At 44.4% G+C, this 27790-nt stretch overlaps 1 long non-coding RNA gene across 5 annotated transcripts; it reads right to left on the bottom strand.

Moving 5' to 3' along the window:
- Positions 1–469: 469 nt before the first annotated feature.
- Positions 470–27612, bottom strand: LOC102458205 (uncharacterized). 5 transcript variants are annotated; one of them, XR_003089663.3, is made up of 7 exons: positions 27478–27612; positions 24337–24461; positions 21615–21892; positions 18450–18537; positions 11837–11896; positions 10994–11046; positions 470–1098 (listed from the first exon to the last, which is right to left on the bottom strand). It is a non-coding gene; the product is annotated as an uncharacterized LOC102458205 (long non-coding RNA). The 5 variants fall into 5 exon arrangements; XR_003089660.3 differs by having other exon boundaries at positions 471–1098; positions 18455–18537; XR_012896330.2 differs by lacking the exon at positions 21615–21892 and having other exon boundaries at positions 475–1098.
- Positions 27613–27790: the final 178 nt, after the last annotated feature.

Below are 27790 nucleotides of genomic sequence, written 5' to 3'. Positions count from 1 at the left end.
CCGGAGGCGCAGGCTGCGTCAGAGGGACCAGGGACCACGTCTGCGCCGCCACGTGACTGCCGTGGAGGGAATCCAGGGCTCCATTGAAGAGCGGGTGCAGGGGGACCTGCAGTGGCGGCAGGAGGGCTGGGCTGCCTTCCTCACTGAGTGCAGAGGGATGCGCAACTCTATGGACATGCTCACAGCACATTTAGTGCACGCCGTCCACTATGGCATGGCCAGACCCCTTGCCCCCGCTATCCCTCCCGGAGCACAGCCCATGCCCCCTCCTATCCCTGTCTGCAGGCTGCCATCTGGGAGCACCATCGAGGGGCTGTCAGGATCCAGGGGGCCCTGTGAGAGAGCTTCCACCCTGAGGAGTGCTAACAGTCTCCCCGGTCTGCCCCACTGGGGGCTCGTGCCCCATTCCTCCCTCTCGTCCTTCCACTTACCCTTCCCTAGCCCCCCCTTCCTGATGTCAAATAAAAGACACGTATTTTCAAAAATATAAACTGTCTTTATTTAACACAACTGGGGAGGGGGAATGAAACTCTGGGGAGACGGGGGAAAGGAGACGGGAGAGGGCAGGAGAGAGGGTGGAAGAGAGGAGGGGGGAAACTGGGAGGAGGGAGCTGGAAGGGGAAAGCAATGGGAAGAAGGGGGAGGGGAAGCTCAGCACTCAGGGCTGGGGGTCTCGCTGGGCAAACCACCTCCCAGCACAGTGGGGGAGGGGGCCTCGGCGTCCCCGGAGGGATGGGGAGGAGGGTGAAGAGGTTGAGGTGGGGGGTGTGGAGATTGAGGAGGAAGAGGTGGGAGGGGGGGCAGGAGTGGGAGGAGGAATAGTAGTTGGGGGGGCAGCAGGTGCAGGACCGGCACGGGGCAGCATGCTCTGCAGCAGGGCCTGCAGGTTTGAGTTCATGGCTCGGTCTTGAGCAAGCTGCTCTCGGCGGAGCTGCAGGTCCTCCTGCATCCAGGCCTGGATGGTGCGGTGCAGGGCTTGCAGGGCCTCCAGGTGCTGGTCCCGGTACCCCTGCCGCATGGTGGTGGTCCTGCTGAGGCCGCGGGTGCGGGAACTTGTCCCGGGCGGGGTGGTGCGCCCTGCACGAGCAGCTGGTGCAGCTGAAGAGAAAGAAGAGAAGTGGTCAGTTCTCCCTGGGGACACAGTGGATGATGCTCAGCCTCCCCCCCTCCCCCCCGCAGTCCCTGGTCTCCCTCTCCGCCTCCCCCCCGGGTAGGGGACAGTGCTGGCACTAACCTGGTAGGTATGGCCTCCCTGGACGGCCCTACTAACTCTGGTGCTGAGACAGCTGGTGGTGGCCCCTCTGGTGCGCCCGGGTCAGTGCCCTCCAGTCCCGGCTCGCTGCCTCCCGGGCTGGCACGGACCACCCCACCCCCCAGGAGTCGGTCGAGGGCGGGGAAGTAGGGGCAGGTGTCAGCCCCTGCTGTGGCGCCGCCCCTGGTGCCCCTGGCATTTGCCTGCTGCAGCTCCTTCACCTTCAAGCGCACCTGCGGCCTTTCCTGGCCATGGTGGCTGCTATGTGGCTGTAGATGGCTGCATTCCTCCACCTCGTGCGGAGATCATGGACGTTGGGTCCCCCCCCCCATACCTCAATGCGGTCCATAATCTCCGCACTAGTCCATGAGGGTGCGTGCCATCTATGGCCTCTGGCTGGTCCCGGGTCCTGGGGGACTGGGCGGGAGACAGCTTGCTGCCACTGGCTGCTATCGTGTGGCCACTGGCTGAGGGTCTGCGGCTGCTGGCAGGCCTGGCTCTTGCACGTGCCCAGTGACCAGAGTCTGCCCCTTTAAGGGGTCTAGGGCTGGGAGGGGGAGTAGATGAATTTTCCTGGTTGTGCCCAGAGTGGCCACCAGGAGAAACTGGGAAGGGCTGGAGGCCCCCTAATTCGAAATAAGTTTCTACACAGCACTTATTTTGAATTAGCTATTTCGAATTTGGTGTTATTCCTCGTAGAATAAGGTTTACCTAATTCGAAATAAGGGCTCCACTATTTCAAATTTATTTTGAAATAGCGGTTTGTATGTGTAGACGCTATTAAAGTTAATTCAAAATAACGGCTGTTATTTCAAATTAACTTTGTAGTATAGACATACCCTAACTGTTTTGTGCACATACCTTTAGCCTCAGTGACCCACTTCTTCAAAGCCACTGAGGCAACTAAATCCCTTGCACAACAAGGAGAATTACATGCCTAAATACCTATGAGCAACTGGGCTAGTGTGTCCTAGTTTCCACATCAATAAAAAGGCAATAATAATATTTAACTGCCACATATGGGTCTTGTAAAGATTAAACAGACATATGCATGGACTTCAAGATCTTCAGATAAGAGGTACTCAGTAAACGAGTGCAAATTATTTTAAAGGATCTTGTGGTCATTACTTAGCTGGTTAGATTTGAACCAGTGATTTTAAGGTGAAAACATCTGTATGTTATTCCCATCCCTTCAACTAGCTACATGAAACAAAATACCATGGGCACCTTTCACTGATCAGACATTAACATTTCTGAGATTTGAGGCTGTAAAAGGAGGATCACTTCTGGCTGGGCTTTTCCCTCTCTTTTTCTTCTGCTTTTCTTGATGCATAAATGTCTTAAAGATTCTTCTTCAGTTTAAAATAACAACGGCAAAAGGTGGGGTTTTTTTCATGTAAGACGACTCTGTCCTTCAGTGTTTTATCTCAACAAACAGCAATTTCAGCCAATACTTGGTTCATTCTCTGGCCAAGGAAGTATAAACATCTCTTGTGTTTGCTTTCTTTTTTGCTTCCATATGGATGGAAGACAAAACCAGAGTGCTAAGTATATGATTCCCATGCAGGATTTGGAAAGAGACTAAAATATTTTAATTCTTGCCAGTTTGGTTTCAGTAGCATGTTTAAAGCTGGAGCAGGCTTTGCTTTTAATGCCTCTGTACTGAATCCTTTATATCCCAGTCCTTTGGGCCTCACATTACATGTCACTCAGGGTATTATTTTAGCAATAATGTTGACATAACATGTTTTGAAAGGTCTATCACTAACTCAAGAGTTTGACATTTAAGAGCCCTGTGCTGATCTGAAGACAGTAGTAGACAAAGCTCTCTACATTAGATTTGTGAAGTTTCGCAGCCATGAAAAACAAAATTTGTATAGGGCTTGCTAGCTCATTGGTGCATTTCATTTTAACATGATGTGCAAAATTGCAAAACTGACACAATGGTGGATCAAGTGCACAAAGGCTTGCTGACAAAATATTACTCTGAAGTGAACTCCCAAATTTCTTAGGATTCTTTTAAAAACCAACTATCCCCAAAATCAAGATGGAGACTTTTGTAAATTCCCCTATGTCAGTACCTGCCATATATTTGTTGCAAGGACCATTCCCAAAAGAAAATTGGTATAGCTGGGGCATTCCTATGTCCAGGCAATTCCTTGCAGACAGGCATCCCTTGAAATGATAGGTGACTAGTACAAGCAGTCTGAATGCTGCTCTATCTTCACCAGGGAGTGGTCCAGCTCCAGGATCAGGAGCCATGAAAATCCCTAATGCTACCTTTACTTCACTGTCTTCCACTCCTGTGTAACACCAGGCATAGTTTGGACATAGGTCAGGACTGAACCCAAGTCATTAGTAAACAGAAATGATATGTAAAAAAATATTTTGATGCTCACACAGTCAGAAAGCTGAAGGCATTGGAATAAATTGCCAAGGGAGGTGGTGGAATCTCCCTCTCTGGAGATATTTAAGAACAGGTTAGATAGACATCTGTCAGGGATGGTGTAGACGGAGCTTGATCCTGCCTTGAGGGCGGGGGGCTGGACTCGATGACCTCTCGAGGTCCTATTATTCTATGATTCTATGATTGTCTTACCCCCTTAAAGTTGCTGCCTCACAGAATGCACACACGTTGCACCATCTAAAGTAATGTGATAGGGCCCAAATTTCTTACTACCTATTAAACTTCTTCCCCCACTCCCCACACATTGTACTTTGTTCCACTACGATAGAGAGGCTTATGGCCTAAAAAGTGGTGAGCAGAGATGGAAAAGGCAATTGACATCCTCAGTGACGTGCCAAAGGAAATACTGCAGCTTGCTATTATTTAATTTGAAAAAGAAAATATAGAGAGCTGGGCATTTTGTTCATTTCTGGTACACTGCACAGTATTAGTGAGCAGCTGTCATTGGAAAACATGGCCTTAACATTGCTATGCAGTATCCAGAGAGACTGAATGAACTCCTCAGCTGAGTTATCACAAGCTCTGACAGTAGTATGGCAAATCAACGTATCACAACATAGTACATGATAGGGCAAGATTGGTAGTGTCTAGAGACAGCATAATATGAGCCAAATGGGTGGATTCCATTCTTGGTCTTGGATGGTCACGGGCTTGGCAGGACAGAAATGTTCTGATAATATGGTAGAGAGACGAGAAGACAGAAAGAGAATTCTAGAGGAACCTGTCCTTCCAAAAAATTAGTAATTTTCATTAGTTAGTAATAAATTAATAGTTCAAGTTAATAATAACTCATCTATGCAAGCAATTATTTAGTACTTACAGCTTGCCTGCAAGGAAGGTCATATAATTAACCACATTTTATATATTGGGAAACTGAGGCACCAAGTAGTTGAGAGAATTGCACAAATTCACACAGTGGGTCAGCAGCAGAGCTACAAATGCAGCCCAAATATGAATTCCTGGCTCCACTAAAGTCTATGGGAGTTTTGCCATAGACTCCAAAAAGTCAGGATTTCACCTCAGAAGTCCTGAGCTTTAACCATTAAATAATACTCTCTCATCCCTCTCTCTATAAGTGATTGAAATTCACCAGCACGTTTTCTATGGAATGCACTGTCTGTTATGGCTTCATCCTATATCAAACCCAGATTGTGAGGAACACGGCTCCCTCCTGCTATAAAAGTTTCCCTGAAAACATGAATTCCTTTTAAGGCATCAAGCATTCACTGAAAGGAAGTGACATTGTACTGACATTAAAGAACTCTTCTGAGTCATTCTATTCAGTAAAGAACTGGCTCTAATCTGCTAATTGTTCTGAAGTAGTTGTTACTATGACAAGTCTGCTTGCTGCATGTTCTATGCCTACCCCTAGCCATTCATTTATGTTTTCAGTTGAAGTTAATCATAATAAATGCACAGCACAAGGGAACAGCAATGTGGCCAGTTGCTCCTCTCAAAAGTGAGGCTTTGCTGTCAGTGACTTCACATGAGCCAGGGTGGAAGTCTACAGGGCAGGCAGGCTGTTATTATTCCACCTTGCAATGTATACCATTTCAATGCAGATGGACACTAGATTAATCTCTGTTGGCACAATGGTTATTGTGTTGTCAAATAAGTGGCTTTGCATGTTATCAGATTACATCCCTATTAATTATTTCCCATCCCAGTAATATCTCATTTGAATTACTGGCAAATTATCAAGGAATCCTATTCATTTAATTGCAGACACACATTCTAACCCAGTGGTCACCAACCAGTAGATTGGGATCTACCAGTAGATCTTGGAGCTTCTGCCAGGGGATCCTGACTGGTTTGGCTGGGAAGCTATCAAGAGCTGGCACTTCAGTGGCCCCTCCACCCACTGTCATTCTTCTCCTGCCCTCTGCCTTGGAGCTGTACCTTGGGAGCTTCCTGCTTGCTGTGCAGGGTGTGGGAGGGAGAAGGGGTGGGTGTAATGATGTCAGGATGTCCCTCTTCCCCCCCTCCTGTACTCTGTCTCCACACAGAGAGAAGGGGATGGAGGCAGCTTGGCAATGCAAATCTCTGTCACTCTCACAAACACACACTGTCCTTGACTGGTCTGTGCGTTTCATAACCTTCATTTCTCTCATGTTTAAATTTAATTCTTTGATTGGTGAGTTCTAAAATGCCTAACCTGTAGTGGCTGGAGTAATTATCCCTGTGGCAATTGTGCTCCTGGAAGTGGCTGGCATGTCCATGCAGCCCCTGAGAAAGGCAGAGCAGGGGGTCTCCACATGCTGTCTTTGCCTGCAGGCACCACTCCTGCAGCTCCCATTGATCAATAACGGAGAACTGTGGCCAGTAAAAGCTGTGGTGTCAGTGCCTGTAGATGAGGGGCAGCACATGGAGTCACTGCTATACATGCCAGCTGCTTTCAGGAGTGGTGCAGGGCCAAGGCACTAGTAAGCCTGCCTTGACACAAATGCTCCCATCCCTGAGTCAGCTATCTGACTACTGGCGGGGTGGGTGGAGGAGGGGTGGGACTTGAAACCAGAACCCCTGTCCTCTCCTAAGCAAATGCCCAGTGCTTTTTTTGTGATGGTACTGTCCGGAACGCAGTACCGGCACCTCCAGTCAGAGCTCAACAACTTTTCACCTGGAGTACCAGCACCCTTTTTTAACAAAAAATGCACTGCAAATACCCCAGGCCAATCCAGAACCTACCCCACATTGCTACCACTCCAAAAACCACCTCATCTCCCTACCTTCAGATGATCCCTTATCCTGATTTCCTAATGCAGGAGAACCAGGTCCATTCCTGGGACAGCCTGTGTTGGCTGTCCTGCTGCTTCCAGGCTAGGCAGGACTCAAGTCTCCAACCCTGTACTCCCCTGGCAAATGATTATCCCCTAGGCCACTCTAGAAGCCACCTCACCTTCCTACCTTCAGAGGGTCCCTTATTCTGTGCTGGCTGTCTGATCACTCCCAGGGCACGCAGAGGGGGAACTGGACTCAAGCCCACCACCCTCTGCTCCCCAGATGAATGCCCTATCCCCTAAGCCACTCCAGAACCCACCCCACCTGTCTAACTTCAGACGGTCCCTTATCCTGCTTTCCTCATATGATAGTCAGGTCCATAACCGGGACAGCCTGTTTTGGCTGTCTGGTCACTCCTAGGGTGGGGGGGGGGGGGGGGGGGGGGAGGAAATAGGACTTGAACATAAGAACGGCCATACAGAGTCAGACCAAAGCTCCATATCCAGCCCAATATCCTGTCTGCTGACAATGGCCAATGCCAGGTGCCCCAGAGAGAGTGAACCAAATAGGTAACAATAAAGCGATCTCTCTTCTGCCATCCATCTCCACCTTCTGAAAAGCAGAGGCTAGGGACACCATTCCTTACCCACCCTGGCTAATAGCCATTAATGGACTTAACCTGCATGCATTTATCTAGCTCTTTTTAAAATCCTGTTATAGTCCTAGCCTTCACAATCTCCTCAGGTAAGGAGTTCCACAGGTTGACTGTGCGCTGTGTGAAGAACTTCCTTGTATTTTTTTAAACCTGCTGCCAATTAATTTCATTTGGTGGCCCCTAGTTCTTATATTCTTTCTCCACACCACCCATGATTTTATATACCTCTATTATATCCCCCCTTAGTCTCCTCTTTTCTAAGATGAAAAGTCCTAGTCTCTTTAATCTCTCTTCATATAGGACCCATTCCAAACTCCTAATCATTTTAGTTGCCCTTTTCTGAACTTCTTCTAATGCCAGTATATCTTTTCTGAGATGAGGGGACCACATCTGTACGTGCACCATGGATTTATATAAAGGCAATAAGATATTCTCGGTCTTATTCTCTATCCTTTTTTTAATTATTCCTAACATCCTGTTTGCTTTTTTGACTTCTGCTGCACACTGCGTGGATGTCTTCAGAGAGCTATCCACGATAACTCCAAGATCTCTTTCCTGATTAGTTGTAGCTAAATTAGCCCTCATCATACTGTATGTATTGTTGGGGTTATTTTTTCCAATGTGCATTACTTTACATATATCCACATTAAATTTCATTTGCCATTTCTGTTGCTCAATCACTTAGTTTGGTGAGATCTTAACTATCTTCAGAAGCTTAGTATCGTCTGCAAACTTTGCCACCTCACTGTTTACTCCTTTCTCCAGATCATTTATGAATAAGTTGAATAGGATTGGTCCTAGGATTAACCCTTGGGGAACACCGCTAGTTACTCTTCTCCATTCTGAAAATTTACCATTTATTCCTACCCTTTGTTTCCTGTCCTTTAACTAGTTCTCAATCCATGAAAGGATCTGCCCTCTTATCCCATGACAACTTAATTTATGTAAGAGTCTTTGGTGAGGAACCTTGTCAAAAGCTTTCTGGAAATCTAAGTATACTATATCTACTGGATCCCCCTTGTCCACATGTCTGCTCACCACCCTGTGCTCCCCAAACAAGTTCCCTTTCCCCTAAGCCACACCATCACCCTACCTTCAGAAGGTCCCTTATCCTGTTATGGCTGTCTGGTCACACGCAGGGTGGGTGGGAGATAGGACCTTGGATGTCAAGGGGAGACTGGGCTCAAGCCCTCGACCCTATGCTCTTCAGCCAATGCTGTATCCCTTAAGCCACTCCAGAACCCACCTCATCTCCTAACCTTCAGAGGGACCCTTATCCTGCCTTCCTAACAAAGGATCTTGCTCCATGCCTGGGAGCAATTGTGTTGGCTGCCCTCCCCCAGGCAAATGCCCTTTCCCCTAGTTGCCTCAAAAACCCATGTGGCCTCCCTACCTTCAGAGGATCCCTTATTCCTGTGTTGGCTGCCTGGACACTCAAAGGATGGTGTAGAGGCAGGGATGGGACTTGAACCCACCACCCTGCACTCCCCAGTTGAGCTCGCTATCCCCAAAGCCACACCAACACCCACCCCACCCCACCTTCCTTCACAGAGTCTCTTATCCTGCTTTCCTAATGAGGGACCCAACTCTATTGCTGGAACAGCTGGTGTTGGCTGTTCTGCTACTTCCTGGGTGGACAGGACTTGACCCCCCAGTCCTGCACTCCCCAGGTAAATGCCCTATGCCCTAGGCCACTCCAGCGCCGACTCCAGCACCCTACCTTCAGGGTAACTCGTTCCACACTCTGAACCCCTTGGCCAAAGACCAGACCCTGCACCCCAACCCTCTACCCCATCCTGGTGAAAGTGAATGAGATTCAGGGTGGAAGGGGGATGGAGTGAGCAGGGTGAGGCCTTAGAGAAGGGGTGTAGTGAGGGCGGGGCCTTAGAGATGGGGTGGGATGGAATCTGGGCAAAGGTATTTGGGTTTGAGGTAGATCTTACATTGCACTTACATTGAAAGTGATCTTGTGGTAAAAAGGTTGGAGATCCACTGCTCTAACTCCACTGAGACATGTGCCATGTATCCTATTTTATAGAAAATGGTTTTCCTGTAAGCTATTTGGAAGTGCATTTAATGAAGGATTTACACATCCAATATACATGTTGAACTTAGTGCCTAAAGAAATGCAAGATAGGGCCGAAAATGTAAATCATGGCAGCTAACATGCTGTCCTGTATTGGTGAAAGGGTACATTAGTTCATCCCTTGGCCACTCTATTGAGAACTATTATGTAGATTGACCACTGATTCTACATAGGCCAGCAATTGGTAATGACTTCTGAACCACGCTTGATAGTAAGGTGCCATTTATAAACAATTTATAAAGAGTTAATATGTAATTGGCTGAGGTGTTAATAGATAATTGTTATAGAATTCAACAGCTTGCTTGTAACCATGTAAAAGCACCCCATACTGGTGTACTTATATTACACATACTGCATGTATGCATCTGTAACATGTTTATGTTACATGTTGCCACGGGCGAGTAGATTGTATTATTTGTCAAGCCCTGTTTATAACACCTATTATAATTTTTTTTTACTCTGGATAAACTATTTGCTAGTGAAATCTTATTATAAAGACAGTTGCACTTTTGGTTGCTACAAACCTGGGATGAATTCAAACGAAAAACCCAGGAGTGAAAGGTTTCGTAATTCATTACTAATCCTGAGTCATGTGGACCTTCCAGTTAGTATGACATGCAGTGGAATTTGTATATATAGTGAATAACACTAATGAAAAAGTGTCAAACCTAGGAAAATAGATTTTAAAACAATTTTAGCTGCATTGAATGAAATCATTTGTGATCCTAAGGTTTAGTATAAACCAGTTTTAGCAGAGAACAAGGAACATGATCTTATCCTGAAAAAATAAGGCGTATACTGAATGGAATGGAATTTTCCTAGATTAAAACAAGGCCATTCCCACAGGATGTAAGACTTTATCAGTTTTGAATAATTCAGTGTTTCATGGGGAAGTGGAAAAGAGAAAAGAGCTAATTTAGAGAGGCCTGAAACGGAAGCTCTTCTTCTGTGTAATAGTAATAGAAATGTAGCCGTGTTAGTCTAGTCTAGCTGAAACAAAACACAGGACTATGTAGCACTTTAAAGACTAACAAGATGGTTTATTAGATGATGAGTTTTCGTGGGCCAGACCCACTTCCTCAGATCAAATTGTGGAAGAAAATTGGCATGACCATATATACCATATATATACCATTGCCTGTCGACTCTTAATACATTTAAAAGGCTAAAGCACAGCAGGAAGGACCTTGCGAAGCCAGGAATCGGCTGTCCCGGCTCACGCTGGGTCCCTCCTGCTGCACTTTAGCCTTTTAATATATTTAAAAAGCAGAGGTGCAGCATCCAGCTCATGCCTGGTCCCAGCTACCCCTTGCCTCCCCTACTCACTGTGGGTGCTGGGGGGAAGTTTGCCTCCTCTACCCACTGCGGGTGCTGGGGGGAACCTTGCCTCCCCTACCCACTGCGGATGCTTTTAAGCAACTAGTCAAGGGACTAGTACACTATCCAATAAGCTTTTGCTTATTACTATTGTGAAATGCTCCATAAAATGAATTTTGGTGGCACTGCAGGGCAATGAATGGAACATAAAAGTGCACTGTGTAGTAATATGACCTGCTTTTTCTGCACAGGCTGAATATCTCTAGTCCATCACTCTCTGGTGCAGCAACATCGGTGATCCAGCATAATTTTATTTAGCCAGATGTCCACTTATCATGGGTATGACCAACTTTCCTGTGGTCCTATAAAGTTTTTTATAGACACCAGTTCTGGTACTCAGTGTTTTTTGCTCTTATTTAGTTCTAATTTAACCCTAAATGTCTTCTAAGGGCCCAGTAAGCAATGGAAGAATTGGTAATACTGCTAGACAATACTGACCTCCCATGGTTCAGCAAATTCTTTTGTTCGGTACTGGACTAGAGTGGATCAATCTGTAGTAACAGAAGTACAATTTAGTTAATCACAAGGTCAGAATCTAATCTTGAGTTCTCTGTCTTAACTATCCCAAATGCCAAATAAGTTGGGCTTTTTTAAATAGGAAAAGTCAGACTCCGATTAAGCCTTACAAAAATGTAGAGTGTTTCTTCAATTTCATTTCCAAGTAAGTAATAGCCCCTACATCATGACCCCTTAGCTTCATAAATTACTAGTTAACACTTAGGCTATGTCTAAACTACGATCCTCTTGCAGAAGAGGAAATTCAAATGGAGCACTCATTTGCATATGTCATGCTCTCGTTTGCATTCCCTCTTCCTTTCCCATTTGCACAAGAGGTTTTTGCGCAAAAAAGCTCTGTGTAGACGGCGCCTTTTTGTGCAAAACCCTCCTTTTGCGCAAGAGCCGTTCTTCCAATGGAAGACCTTCCACTTTGGGTAAGGTTGATCTGTTTTAATTTCATTTATTTTTAACTGACCCACAGAGTTGAAAGATTATTTTAAGAAAATTATATGGCCTATTTAATACAGGAACTAAGATTAGATGCTCAGTCTCTTTTTGCTGTCAAATATATGTTTCTATTATAATTCTAATTACTTGCATAAAGTGCACAGATATTGAATCAAATTCATCACAGTCATGAGCAGGAGACATTTTTCTGGATTCCATAGCTCAGTTCAACAATCCTCAATTATGCAAGTTGTTCTAACTCATGGGAATAATCTCAATGCAAGACTGTGGCCTCAGAACTGGAATCTGGAAAGCAAGGCATATGTCAATACTTGCTTCTCAAATCTAGCATTATCCTCCCAAGACAAGTCTTTGTAATACCAGATGGACTTGACTCTGAAAGAAATTTCAAGCAAAACTTTAAAATGACATACATTTGGCATCTAGCAATGAATGTGTCATCTGACCACAATAGTGCACATACTATATTGTCTCATCTATTGAACTCAGTTAAGAAAATAATAAATACTGACTCAGACTTTCTAACCTAGTGATATTTCATCTTCTTTAACATAGGATCCAGGCACTGCTTATACACTGTGTCCTAATCTTACTATATATTTTAGAAATATGCATCTGCCTGTCTATCCATCTGTGAGCCCATTTGTCCAAGAACTTTTCCTAAATGGTAAGAGCTAGGACCACCAAAGTTGGTATGAAGCTTCCTTGTGTCACAGTTTAAAGTAAAGGGTGGGGTTGGGTGTGCCAGGACAATGGGATGTGCCTGGAACTCGAAAAGGAAGAGTCTAGAAGGAGGGACAGTTATACTGCAGAATGACCACAGGGAGGCAGCAAGCAGCCAAAGATTTGACTGGGACAGTTATAACCCCATTGAGCCAGCAGGGAGAAGGGGTGGAGAAAGGGACAACTATCTACAATATATTTCAGAGAGTTTGTCTGTTTGTGTGTCTGTCTGGCCCCCAGCAGGGGGACGGGGAGCCCTTCCCCAGCTGTGCCCGCTGCAGCTGCAGCAGCCATGGATAAGTGCTTCTCACCTGGCCCTAAGCTGCTGTGGTGAGAGAGGGCTGGGGCTGGCTTCTCTCTCCAGGGCAGCCTACATATTGAACCCCTCATCCCCAGCCCCAGCCCAGAGAAATTATTTAAATGAAGAAAAACAAAACGTATTTGAGTTAAGGATCCAAGCAACGCCAGGTAAATCTTCTAACGCTATAAAATAAGAGTATATGGCAGCTGCTGTACTACCAAATAACTCTGGCCATAAATTGAAGATATTGACAAATGCAAGAATGGACAGCTAGCAAAAGAGTTGTGAAGAGTTGTTTTCCCATTAACAATTTTGAGTAAAAAAGGTTCATTTTCATTAACAAAAAGTTTTGAGGAATTTGATGAAAATTGCCTTGCCTTGCCAGTTTTTAAAACTGAAACACTTACAGGAATTGGATGTTGAAATTTCAGTTTGACAAAAATTCCAAATTTGAAATTTTCCCCACAAATTTCCATTTTAATAAAAAATTTTATTTTGCCTAAAACAGAGTTAGATGAGAAACTTTAACCACCTTGAGCTGGCAAACTTAGCCAGAAGGCAGAGGGTTGGATGGAATGAATTTCTCCTGTCATCTCAAAAGAGGTTCTTAAAGTCAGAAATGAGGTCTGGAGCTTGCTCAAGAAAGCTTACACTGCTGTTTTTCCACAGACAAGGAGAGGGCTGAAGTTTCTGGAGTTATTAGTCCATTGCCTTTTGTGAGTATGACATTTCTTAAGCAAGGAAAATGAATCATGAAGTTAATTCAAAGGTCAGCACATACCAGAAATGAAGACCCCACAACATCTCTCAGTACTTTGAGTTGAAGCGTTTTGTTATTATTGGTTATTTGGAAGAAAGCATGCATATATATAATGGATATGGTAGAGCCTCCCTTTGGAATCAAACTGTTATTCATCATCTCATAATGATAATCATAAAAATAACAATCTACTACCTGCATCATAAAGCCTTGTGAATAACCCCTTTGAAGTCAATGAAACTCCTGAGAATCAAAGCTTCAAAATTATGGACCAGATCCTTAGTTATTGGAAAAGTAGTCCCTTTGAAGGCAGTGGAACTATGCTGCTTTACACTTGGGCTACGTCTACACTGGCCCCTTTTCCGAAAGGGGCATGCTAATTTTACAGGTCGTAACAGGGAAATCCGCGGGGGATTTAAATATCCCCCGCGGCATTTAAATAAAAATGTCCGCCGCTTTTTTCCGGCTTTTAGAAAAGCCGGAAAAGAGCGTCTACACTGGCCCCGATCCTCCGGAAAAAAGCCCTTTTCCGGAGGATCTCTTATTCCGGAGGATCTCCTACTTTGAAGTAGGAATAAGAGATCCTCCGGAAAAGGGCTTTTTTCCGGAGGATCGGGGCCAGTGTAGACGCTCTTTTCCGGCTTTTCTAAAAGCCGGAAAAAAGCGGCGGACATTTTTATTTAAATGCCGCGGGGGATATTTAAATCCCCCGCGGATTTCCCTGTTACGACCTGTAAAATTAGCATGCCCCTTTCGGAAAAGGGGCCAGTGTAGACGTAGCCTTGTTGAGGAGAATCTAGAACAGGGTTTCCTAACCGATGGGTCAGGACCCAAATATGGGTTGCCATTACACTTCAAAAGGGTCACTGAGTGTCTCCCCAAGTGGCTCTTCCCACCCTCCTCCCCCCATTTTTGAATTGCCTTGGGTCACCAAGTCTTCCTGAATTGTCAAAATGGGTTCCCATCTGGAAACGGTTGGGAATCGCTGTTCTAGAAAAGGCCTTTAAGCAAGTGGCATTCCTATACGGTTCTTAACAAAGGACAAACAGAGCCACACATATCCTGGACAGAGTAAAAATTTAACTTTTAATTTAAATAACAATAAACAGACTTCCTATAGGTGGCTCCTTGGTTGGTTGGTTTATTTGGATATTTGTAGAATTGTTTCCTAAATGACTCCTAGCTCTCTTCCCAGTTCATACTTCTAAGACACACAAACCCCAGTGCTGAAGGTCCTCTTGGCCAGCTAGCTAGAGTGAGTCAGCAGAACAGTTGTTTTTATCTATGCAGTTTGCTAGAACCTGACAACAATTGCATATAATAATATTAAGGTGAGATACATATCAATGCAAAGAAGGTTAAAAAATAGAACTGGATAAAACTAATCTATTTTTTTTATTATGGTTAATAGTTACACTGACATGTAGGCTACAGCTATTCTGTAGCCTTTTTCCAGAAAAGCTTATGAAAATGAAGCACGGCACAGAATATTACCACGCTTCATTTGCATAATTAATTAGCAGCTGCTTTTGCAAAAGAGGCTTTTGAGCAAAAAGGAGCTGTGTAGACGGCTCCTTTTTGCGCAAAACCTCCCTCTTTCTCAAGAACCGTTCTTTCTAATGAGCTTGCTAATGAGGAAGAACGGCTCTTGCACAAGAGAGGGGTTTTGCGTAAAAAGGAGCCGTCTACATAGCTCCTTTTTGCGCAAAAGCCTCTTGCACAAAAGCAGCTGCTAATTAATTATACAACTGAAGCACGGTGATATTCCGTTCCGTGGTTCATTTGCATAAGCTTTTCCAGAAGAAGGTTACAGTGTAACCGTAGCCATAGAGTGAAGTTTCCCATGGCATTTTTAGAAAGAGTATCATACTAGTCCTGGAAGAGGAGATGGTTCTTCCTCCTACATGCCCTAATTTCTTTTTATTACATTTTCAAGTAAACTGCTGCAGCAGCAAATCATCTATGAAGTCAGATGTATATCAACCATGCTAATAAGGTTATGCCATCATTATTTTCCTTCCATGCACAATTACCAAGGTCTGCTGTCTCCAGGCCTAGAAGAAAACCAGGGTAAACACATTTTACATTGATTTGGCATCAAGGAAGGAAACATCCTCACTCAGGACATGACTTTCAGAAGCTCAGGCTTGGGGCTGGGTGAGGAAGGGGTCAAATCTCAATATAAGATTCTTTAAGTCAAATGATCATTGTGAAAAAAAACAGTTATAGTGCCTGCACCATATAATACCCGGCCCTAACCTCTCCAAAGAAGAGAGTAACTGCAGGAAAACACTTAAAATTGAAAAGTAAAGAGTTACACATCACAACATGACTTTCTACCTGGCAGAACCTTTCTATTTCGCCTTTTTGATGTAAAGGACAAGATAACCAATTTGCTGTGATAACAGAGAGTTAGGAGATGCGAGGGTGCATCAAAATATTGCAAGCCAGCATAAATAACATAGACTTATCAAAAGCCATAGATATGAAAATCATGGGATCATTGTGTATGACTGCTATGGACTTGCTGTTGTCAGGCCTTAGTCACACCACAACTACTGCTACTAAGCCAAAGTTATTGTCCCATTGCTGCCCCCACTGAATTCAAAGGTAAAACTGTTGTGGACTTCAGTTGCACTTAAATGGGGCGCTTGGAGTGGAAGATATTTGGGCAGGGAAGGTCTATTCATTTCTGTTTTATATAGACTGAGACAATTTTGCCATAGCATAAGTGCTCAATGTTAGAAAATGAAATGACAATTATGGAACCTGTATCCAGTGCCCTGAAATTTGAGGGAGTTTGGTTTGATGTGCAGTTCCAATTAGGGATGTAAAATTGTGCGTAATCAGCTAATCGAGCAGAATTTCCATCGACTACTCAATTAGTTGCTAAGGGGAAAACTGCAGAGCCGCAGCAGGGTTAGCTCCTGGCCCGGGGAGCTAACCACACTGCGACTCTGCTTTTTAAATACATTAAGAGCTGCCAGGCTCTTAATACATTTAAAAGGCAAGGGCATAGTGGGGGGACCAGGTCCAAGCTAGGAATCAGCTGATTCCTGTCTCCTGCCCGGTTCCCCTGCTGTACCTCTGTATTTAAATATATTAAGAGCTGCCAGACTCTTAATACATTTAAAAAGAAGAGGTGCAACATCTGGGACTGGGCGCAAGCCGGGAATCAGATGATTCCCAGCTCACGCTCAGTCCCAGCTACACCTCTGCCTCCCCTGCCCTCTCCAGACAGTGCTGGGGGGAACCAGCTTTTAAGCCAGCTCCCTTCAGTATTGGCTCCTGGCTATCCCCGCCCCTTACTGCCTCTTTCTGATAGAAGCAGCAAGTGGGGAGGGAAGTGACTAGTCAAGACACTACTTGACTAGTTGCTTATATTCCTAATTCCAATCAGTATAATAAGCTTGAACTGGAAGTCTGAATTCAAAACGTCCATCCCCAAGCTCTCGTTCAAAACAGATTTGTATCCAGTTCTGGATTCAAACTTCTCAGATCCAGGACATCTCAGGCCTTTCTGGAATAACAATATAATGAGCACAAAAACACCAGTGGGGCCCACTGCTGAAATCCATAGCTGTAATGGACAGGAGGAGTGCTGACCAGCACCCGGTGACTAAGGGGTTAAACTCAGGTATCTAATAAAGGTGTTGGCCAGGGGGCTGGGAGCACCAATCAAGATAAAGTGTTGATTCCTTGCTGCTTTCTTTGTGTGGGAGAGAAAAAAACAGGAGTTGAGAGAGACAGAATGATTTAAACCCAGACAGGACTACCACATCTCCAAGGAACTTGGGGCATGTGAGTGGACTGAACAAAGAGAAAATTGGAAGTAAGTAAGGGGAAAAGTGAATCTAGTCACATTCAGGGTAATTTTTCTTTATTTTGTAGTTTGGTTTGAACTGCTCCATGTGAATGTATGCCTCCCCTCCCTACATTCCTTTCCCCTTGGGCACACACAACCCAAAGAAGGGTTTGTTATGGGGATGAGCAAGGGGCAGCATCTATGAGAGACTGGAACAATGATGCTGTGGAAGGGTGCAATTTAGTATGCATTTTCTTGAAAACGACTTGTCTTGTTAGATCCAGAAATATAGCTGTCTGAGCCAGAAGGTAAATAGTTGATACAGGACTTGATTAATAATGAATGCCCATCAACATGGGGGAGAGTTACATACTAACTTTTCTTTAATGAGATTATAGGCTTGGTAGACAATAAAGTGAATGTAATATATCTAAGACTTCATAAAATATTTGCCTTAACACCACACAACATTTTTATTAAGAAATTAGAGTGATATAAAATCAAGAAGACTCATACTAAAATATTAAAACACATTAAAAAACTGCTTGATCCGCAGTGTTCCCTCTAAGCTGTGCAGTGGCACAGCTTCCCAAGTGATTAATCAGCCTTGTCCAGTCAGAGGCTCAGGGCTCTCTGCAGGGAGCTGACTCACTGGGTGGAGCTGATTAATTACCAGTGAAGCTGTGCTGCCATGCAGCTTAGAGGGAACACTGCTGATAGGTCTCAGGCTATTCAGCATCTTTTGAGGGCTTCCTATTCCGACATCCCTATAAACCTCATTCTAGGGGGAGTAAGGGATGTTTCGGAATAGCGATTTATTGCAAAATAAGTGCTGTGTAGACAGTGTCAAATTTTGAAATAAGCTATTTTGAAATTGACTCAAAATAAGCTACGCAATTTGTGTAGTTCAAATTGTGTAGCTTATTTCGAGCTACAAGTGCAGTGTAGACACACCCTAAATGTAATTGTCAACATGGAATTATCAGGTAAGTGTATTTCTAATTGGACCACTCACAGATAGGTTCTTAACCCTAAGTTATGTGATATTTTTATCAACAACCATTATACATTATTTTACAAAACCCAACGAAGTAATTAGTGATGAAGTCTGTAAGTGACACTGATGGGGAAGTGGACAGCAGCTGTGGCTCATCTTTGTCCCCTTCCTCCAGCAGCTGTGACTCATCTTTAATTAGACTTGGCCCACCCTCCAGGTACAACAAGGTGCTCTAATAGAGTTCTTCATCTCTAGTTAATTCTTTCAGAGCCAGCATGGCACAGTGACCCTGTGGCTACAAGGGCTTAACAGGAATCTACCAAGTGAAAATAGAGAACTTACATTACCTCTGTACCTGATGATGGTGCAATTGCCACTGGAATATTGTGTCCAGTTCTGGTATCCACACTTCAAGCTGGATATTGATAAACTGGAGAGGGTTTAAAAAAAAAGAGCTGTAAGGATGAGTGTTTTGTAGCGAGAAGTTCCAGGTGCATAATATATTTAGCTTATCAAAGAGAAATTTAAGGGGTAACATGAAAATAATCTAATTAAAGAACTACAGATGTTCTACATTGTTTATAAAATGATCCCTCCCTTTATAAAATCCAGCTATAATTTTCAGCACTATAGTTTAATAAGTGTTTTTGTTATTCAGTATAGAAATGTGTTTGTACCTTAAAACAAGAACAAGGGCTGACATGCATTTCATTTTGTCAATGAGACAATGGAAAAGAAAATCAGACCCTAACCTCCAGGTGCACTTAGCAATTTCCAGTAGACAAGAGACCATGGTAACGCAAAGAAGAAACTAATGATCTGGAAATGTCTTTTTTTTTAAACCAAACTCTATTCCATTTTTATTATAGACAATTTCATTTCAATAGAGCATTTAGGGAAAAGGGCTACCAAAAAATGTTTGTTGATCAATAGTGGACAGTTTAATAAATCAGCTAATCATCCAACAGTGCGAAACACTGAAAAATGGTTAAGACAAAACACTAGAAAATACACAGCAGGGTCAGGGAGTGAGTCTGTCTTGGCAGACAGTGTACTAGATGACCTAATAAAACTTCTTTATGAATAACTTTGCAGTTTGTATGATTCACCAAGCAGCTGTTTCCCCCCCTTCAAATAGTTCAAACAGACTGAACTCTACACGCAGGCTAGTGCAAATGAAAAATATACATGAATTTTGCACCATGTTTTGTGCATCACAGTGACTATTTCAGCATATTGGTTAATAATCATTTTGACTCAGTTATTTCCCTAATTAGGTACTAACTACTGCTCTGGCAGCAGAAGACAAGAACAACAAAGGAAACAAACAAAGGGGCCCAGTTTGCAAAATTAGAATATGTTCACACCAGGCAGGGTGATTATGTCCCATCTCATTAACTAATCCTGAGTCAGAAAGGGATTTGCCTAGGGGCATTTCTAACAAGGCTGAACCCCATCCCCTCATTCATAATTATCACTGTTAGCTTTGTAATGCAACTGATGACTAGTTTCCTTCCTTGAGTGTCCGGCTTAATGAAAGTTTATTCTTACTCATTTTGATGAGCTACTTATTACCAGTGCTAAAATCATATACATGCATGTCAACAGAAGGGATACTTTCCCAAAAAACAATGTTGTTCCCTGCATTTGTTTCCACTGACAACGAAAATGGCCCAACTAGTGGAATGAGACCTAGGCTACTGTTAACTTCCCCCCTGCTTATTTTGGGTCTGGACATCCTAAACTCAAAACTCCGATCATCTGAAGAAGTGGGCTTTGCCCACAAAAGCTCGTGATATCATCTACATGTTTTGTTAGTCTATAAAGTGCTACCAGAAACTATTTGTTTTTTTTTAAGTTTATCCTGCAAAGACTAACTTGGCTACCCCCTGAAACAACTAGAAGAATGGCACTATTGTTCTAGGACCACATAATTGTTCAATTATCGGACTAAGAAACTATGCTCTAGGACTCAAGTGCCTACATTGTTCAACCTTATGCACTCAAAGGCAACCAAGATCACCTTAGTTGTCTTTCCTTGCCATGTCAAGATTCATTTGAGCTCAAGTTGGAACAAGGACTTTTCAGTGAAACTCCCTTCTGTAGAAGTTGGTAAGTATGTTGGGACAGATTACCTATGGCCATGATCATTTTGCTTCCCTTATTTCCAACTATCTTGTGCAGTCGACAAAGGGGTGGTAGGGCTTTGTAGGTTGGCCACTGTGCCTGGACAATGATTTTAATGATTCATTTCTGTCAAAGGAAAAATACATTATTTAAATAAAGTTAAATCTATTTAATCTTACTATATATTTTAGAAATGTGTGTGTGTGTGTGTGTGTGTGTGTGTGTGTGTGTGTTTGTCCATCTGTGAGTCCATTTGTTTAAGAACTCCTCCTAATTTGGTATGCAGCTCCCTCTTATCACAACTTTAAGGAAGTCAAGGATTTGGGTGTGCCAGAACAATGGGACGTGCCTGGAATGTGATAGGAAAAAAACAACAAATGGTCTGGTAGCACGGGAGGGATCTAGCAGGAGGGACAGTTATATTGCAGAATGACCACAAGGTAGTAGCAAGAGGCCAGAGATAGGAACTAGGACAGCTGTAACCACATTGGGGCAGTAGGGGATGGGACTGGAGAAAAGGGCAGCTATCTAGTATATTTCTGGACAAAACTGCATCCCATATGGAAGAGTAAAAGGTTCCTATATCCATTCCTGATTCCTGTGAAAGATCAGGTCAGATCTGAGTGACAGAATTGTGACAATTCCCTCCACCCTCCATGCATTATGGAATTGACTTATGGACACAAAAATGCATAATTTGAAGATGCTTTAGACAGAATACCTCATATAACCTATCCATTTTAATGTCTCAATCTGCTGGATTTGTATATCTTATGTTGGAGTATGTATCATTCTTGTATGTAAAGTTAGAAATATGGAGTATAGAATGGTTTATTGTTTTAAATGTGTAAATGAAAGCCATCAGGGGTGTTTCTCTCAATGTCTGGGTGATCATCTGTAAACAGCCTCTTTTGTCCTTTAAGTCTAAGCAGTGGATAGTCTTAGAAAGTCATGTGACCCCCTTAACTGGTAGGGTCTGACCAGATAATTTTCCATGGAAGGGTGAAATGTACTGAGACAAAGAATTCCTGCTCAAAAATAAGGCTATTTAAGATGCAAAGTTTTTCAGTTCTTGGTCTTTGGCTGGCATGTCACTCCCAAGAGAATGAATCAAAGACCCCAGGGGGAAAAGATCTACTCTGGTTTGGAGGCTTAGCTGAAATAAGAATAATTTTAAAGTAATTTTGTACTGAGGTTTTAGAGTTAGAACTAGTTATGCGTTTTCTGTTATTTTAAATTTGTAATCTACTTTGCTCGTCCTTAAAGCCTACTGCTTGCACTTAAATAAATCACTTATTTACTACCAAGCCCAGCATAAATGACTGTTACCTGGGGGAGCAATCAGTGTACATACTCCTTTTATTGTTAAAGGGGGCTTACCTGAATAATTTATTAGGGGATTCTGATCCCAATTCGTGAGTGGTTTCCCTGGAAGCTGGGCCCAAAACTGCATTTTCCTCAGACTTGAAGAGTTTCAGAGTCTATATTGCTCCTCAGAGGGGGTGGTGATTTCAGCTCTGTGCCTTAGCTGGAGGAAACCAGGGGCTCTGGCCCAGCAGGACAGAGTCGTTAGAAGCCCCCGAGATCAAAGAGGCGATTGTTAGTGGTTTTGTCAGCACACCGGGAAGCACCCCCAAGGGATCTTCTGTGACTGAACCCTGTCACAAGAATATAAAACAATCCCAAAGCAAATACATCTGAAACTCCTATTCCCTTCCTCCCTTCCCCTCACCCTACCTTCTGTACTAAATCTGATTTGTCAGTTTTATAATGTGTTCACTTTTTTCACTTTGGTATATATGGTCATGCCAATTCTCTTCCAGAATACGATCTGAGAAAGTGGGTCTGGCCCATGAAAGCTCATCACCTACTAAACCACCTTGTTAGTCTTTAAAGTGCTACATAGTTTTTTCCTTTTGTTTTAGCAGATCAGACTAACATGGCTACCTCTCTATTACTAACTCCTCTTTAGTCTCTCTTGTGCTTGGCCTATGTGTTGAAAGAGTACCCCAAAGTCACAGCTCTTCAACAACAAAAAAGCCATGTTTCCCATCCTCTCATGCATGGGACTATTAGCATTTCCTTAACTCAGTGGTGGGCAACCTGAGGCTCACAGACTGCATGCAACCCATTGGGGTTCTGTGTGGCCCATGCACGGAGTTTCCAGATTCCGCTGGTTTCCGCCTGCATAGTAGTTTTCCTATTGGTATTACTAAATTAAAAAAAAAAAAAGTTTAGTAGCACCTTAAAGACTAACAAAACATGTAGATGGTATCATGCGCTTTTGTGGGCACAACCACTTCTTCAGATGACAGGAGTGTTGGAAGTCCAGATCCAAGAATAAATAAGGGAAGGAGGGAGGAGGGAAAAATGTGGAGGAGGAGAAGAAAAAAAAAAGAGACAGTGAGTAGATAAGCTTCAGAGGGATAGCCGAGTTAGTCTGTAACAGGAAAACTTAAAAAACAACAAATAGTCTAGTAGCACCTTAAAGACTAAATAGTTACAAGAGGCTGATAAGAACCATTAGCTTGCACTTGGAAAGGAAGATGACCAACACCAGATTCTACATAGACATCAAGAACCATTAGCAGCACTTCAAAGGGGCAGCGCAATGCAGAGCAGGGGATCAGATGGACACTCCAGCTGATCCCCGGCTCCATGTTCTACTGACCCTTTGAAGTGCCGCTCCAGCGCTTCAAAGCAGCAGCACTGCACAGAGCCTGGGGTCAGCTGTGGCCTTCCAGGGTGGCCTTTCCAAGGAGCAGCACTGCACAGAGCCAGGGTCAGCTGGAGACTCCAGCTGATCCCGGGCTCCTGCAGCGCTGCCCCTTTGAAACCCCGCCACTGAGTTTCAAAGAGGCAGCTGCACTGAGCCTGGGGTCAGTCAGCTGAAGACTCCAGCTGATCCCAGGCTTCCGCAGCGCTGCCCCTTTGAAACTCCGCCGCAGAATTTCAAAGGGGCAGCACACGCAATTAATCACGCAATTACATTTTTTAAATATGTGATTAATCACAATTAATTTTTTTAATCACTTGACAGCCCTAAGTTCTCCTATTCCCCGCTCTTAAGTCGCATGCACACAAAACCATTGGCGCAAATAGAAGTCAGCCACGGAAAAACCATTCTCTGCTTTAAGTTGTTTCACTATAAATCCACATTTTTTGGAATGTATCTTGGACTTATAGCCTGTATATGCAAAAGCATCACTGAACACTTTCCCCAAGGAGCTATTTCTGCCATCAAAGGAGCATGTATACGTATAACCAAGTTGCATGGATAAAAGAGACATAGTAATCTTTTACAGACTTACAAAGCTTGATTCAGCTTGATTTCAAAGGGTACGTCTACACTACCCCGCTAGTTCGAACTAGCGGGGTAATGTATGCATACCGAACGTGCAAATGAAGCCCGGGATTTGAATTTCCCGGGCTTTATTTGCATAAGCCGGCCGGCGCCATTTTTAAATGCCGGCTTGTTCGAACCCCGTGCCGCGCGGCTACACGCGGCACGGGCTAGCTAGTTCGAACTAGCTAGCCATTCCGAACTATCTGTACGCCTCTATCTGTACGTGGAACGAGGCGTACAGATAGTTCGGAATGGCTAGCTAGTTCGAACTATCTAGCCCGTGCCGCGTGTAGCCGCGCGGCACGGGGTTCGAACAAGCCGGCATTTAAAAATGGCACCGGCCGGCTTATGCAAATAAAGCCCGGGAAATTCAAATCCCGGGCTTCATTTGCACGTTCGGTATGCATACATTACCCCGCTAGTTCGAACTAGCGGGGTAGTGTAGACATACCCATAGGTAGCAAATTAAATCTATGGGATTGTATTCATGCAATTGATGGTAGAACTGTGCCAATAGTGCATTCTATTGAGTGATAAGTGTGATTCTGTGAGCATAGTTTACCTAAGCTCACTGACATCCTTTGGCTTCATATTTCTTTTTTATCTCTTGATCCTGTAGTATTTTGGATTTTCCCTAATAATTGATTTCACCCTGGGCTCTTGCATTGCTGATCATACAGACACTATGTCTTTGCTGTGTTTTTTCAGTATCCTGTTCAACACCAGAAACCAAGAACATTTCCACCCTGTCCTCACCTCTCCCTCACTCGCTTAAGCCATGTTGGCTGGAGCTGAAGACATCGCGACCAGGAAATGGCTCTGCATGTGGTGGACTGCTGTCATTTCCGCTGGCACACTTCCTTCCACGGGAAATGCTGCACCTGAAGATGTGTTAATTCACAAGAGGACAGGTGCTTTTGTCCAGGGAATCATAGAATCATAGGGTGTGTCTAGACTACAGGGTTTTGTCGACAAAAGTCAACTTTTGTCGACAAAACTATACCTGCATCCACACTACCGCTGAGTTCTGTCGACATAACGTCGACAGAACTCAGCAGTTTTGTCGACGCTGGTAAACCTCATTTTACGAGGCATAACGCCTTCTGTCGACAGAGTTTCTGTCGACAGAAGGTGTTATTGCATGTAAACTGTCCTTTGCGTCTACACTACCATGTCGACAAAGCAGCTTGCTTTGTCGACAGAACTCAATGTAGTCTAGACGCTCTTTGTCGACAGAAGTTTTGTCGACAGTATCTGTCGACAAAACTTCTGTCGACAGAAGCCTGTAGTCTAGACGTACCCATAGACTAGAACTGGAAGGGACCTCGACAGATTATCAAGTTCAGTCCCCTGACCTCACAGCAGAACCAAGCACCATCTCTAGATCATCCCTGATAGATGTCTATCCAGCCTGCTCTTAAATATCTCCAGTGAAGGAGATTCTACAACCTCCCTACGCAATTTATTCCAATGTTTACCCACCCTGACAGTTAAGAAGTTTTTCCTAATGTCCAACCTAAACCTCCCTTGCTGCAGCTTATTCCCATTGCTTCCTGTCCTATCATCAGAGGCCAAGAATAATTTTTCTCCCCCTTCCTTGTAACACTCTTTTAGATACTTGAAAACCGCTATCTGTCCCCTCTCACAGTCTTGTCTTTTCTAAACTAAACAACCCCAGTTCTTTCAGTCTTCCCTCACAGGTCATGTTTTCTAGGCCTTTAATCATTTGTGTTGATCTTCTCTGGACCTTCTCTATTTTTTTCCACATCTTTTTTGAAATGTGATGCCCAGAACTGGACACAATACTCCAACTGAAGTCTAATCAGTGCAGAGTAGAGCAGAAGAATGACTTCTTGGTTACGTCTACACTGGCATGATTTTCCGGAAATGCTTTTAACGGAAAAGTTTTCCGTTTTCCGTTAAAAGCATTTTCAGAAAAGAGCATCTAGATTGGCACGGACGCTTTTCCGCAAAAGCACTTTTTGCAGAAAAGTGTCCATGCCAATCTAGACGCGCTTTTCCGCAAAAAAAAGCCCCGATCGCCATTTTAGCCATCGGGGCTTTTTTGCACAAACAGTACTGTGCTGTCTACACTGGCCCTCTTGCGCAAATGATTTGCGCAAGAGGGCTTTTGCCTGAACGGGAGCAGCATAGTATTTCTGTAAGAACACTGACGTTCTTACATGAGATCGTCAGTGTTCTTGCGGAAATTCAAGCGGCCAATTTTTCCGCAAAAGCAGATGATTTTGCGGAAAAACTTGCCAGTCTAGACACAGCCCTTGTGTCTTGCTCACAGCATACCTGTTAATGCATCCCAGAATCAGGTTTGCTTTATTTGCAACAGTGCCACACTGTTGACTCATATTTAGTTTCTGGTCCATTATAACCCCTAGCCCCCTTTAAGCAGTACTCCTTCCTAGACAGTCACTTCCCATTTGTATGTGTGAAACTGATTGTTCCTTCCTAAGTGGACTACTTTGCATATGTCCTTGTTAAACTTCATCCTATTTACCTGTGGTGCCCTAGCAGCTGTGTGCTATGTATTTGCTTCGGTGGCCAGCCCCAACCCTGGCTGATCCCCTGCGGGCTCAGCACCAGCTCCTGCCACCAGCCCCATCCTCTGGCCAGCTGAGGCTGCCTGCTGCTCCTCCTGAATCCTCTGGCCCACAGGCTCACACCAGTATAAGAGCTAAGTATTATTCCTAGGAATATAAAATCCTGGTTAATCAGTTAACGGGTTAAACACTAGGGGTGCGCAAAAACTTGCCAGCTGTCTACACTGGCCGCTTGAATTTGCGCAAGAGCACTGACTTTGTAATGTACAAAATCAGTGCTTCTTGCACAAATACTTTCATGCTCCCGCTCAGGAAAAAGCCCTCTTGCGCAAGAATACTTGTGCAAGAGGGCCAGTGTAGACAGGGAAGAACTGTTTTATGCAAAAAAGCCCCGATGGCTAAAATGGCAATTGGGTCTTTCTTTGCAAAATCGTGTCTAGACTGGCCACGGATGCTTTTGTGAAAAGCACTTTTTGCGCAAAAGCATCCGTGCCAATCTAGATGTGCTTTTGCGGAAATACTTTTAATGGAAAAACTTTCCCGTTAAAAGTATTTCCACAAAATCATGCCAGTCTAGACACAGCATAGGGCTAGATTAAAAAAAGAGTTTTTGCGTGAGAACGCGCCAGTGTAGATGTAGCCTGGGCATAACCAGTTAACTGATTAAGCGCAGGTTCCCAGTGGGGAACCACTCCTGCCTGGCATCCCGGCTGTAGGGAGCTACTGTTGCCGGCCCTCTTGGCTGCATGGAAGCCGCCACTGCTGCTCCTTCTTCCCTGCCCTACCCGCCCACCACCATCGTGCAGTTGCCTCCACTCCCTGCTCTCAGCCCCCCAGCCACAGCTGATATTTGCCAGGTTCCCATTCACATCTCTGATTATTCCTCACAGTTTGTGAGTAGTTCCAGTATTCATTCCAGAGTGAATTAGCATTAGCATTTCCTAGAGAGCAGAGCTGGGCACTGTGAGTAATGATGGGCAGAAGTCTGCTGAGGCTAATTTTAAAGCCCAACCTGAACCTAACCTAAGACTTTTGAGTCATTTTTATGACTGACCAGGCCCAAACCCAATGCTTCCCCCACTTCCTTGGCCTAGTGGGACCTTCCCATTCCCCATGCCTGAGATCCGCTTCAAGCCGCTTCCAACCAGTAGGATCAGCAAGGCAGCGGCCATTACCTCACACAACGCAGAGTGTGCTTGGAGTGACAGATACTGCAACTCATCACTACACTCCCTCTGCAGCATCCACCACCACTAGCCTCACTGATCCTGGCCCATGGGTAGGAGCAGGGGACCAGAAATAACAGTTGGGTTGGGGTCAGGCTGCAAGGCTTTCTACTCACCAGCCTTAACACTCAGGGAAAGGGAACGTGCAGTAACACGATCACAGGGTGCAGAGCTGAGCACCGACATTCACACCTAGCACCAGATTCTCTTCCCTTTGGGTCCCTTGCATTGGAAACAGACTCGGCCTCATTCCTCGTGTGCATCCAGGGTTCTCGATACACGTGTGGTGCGCAAAGGGGCGGGTGCCCGGGGAGATCCGAGGGAGCGTGCAGCCCCTTGCTCCGCGCGAGGGAGGGACCGCTCTCCGCCGGGCTGGGGAGGCAAGTACTCAGCCCTCCGCCCTGAGGAACAGCACTTGTGAGCGCTAGT

Source organism: Pelodiscus sinensis, chromosome 16 (assembly GCF_052426305.1).
Source record: "Pelodiscus sinensis isolate ZL-2025 chromosome 16, ASM5242630v1, whole genome shotgun sequence".
NCBI lineage: Eukaryota > Metazoa > Chordata > Testudines > Trionychidae > Pelodiscus > Pelodiscus sinensis.
Note: the sequence above shows the minus strand (reverse complement) of the source record. Positions and strands in the feature narration are given on the sequence as shown.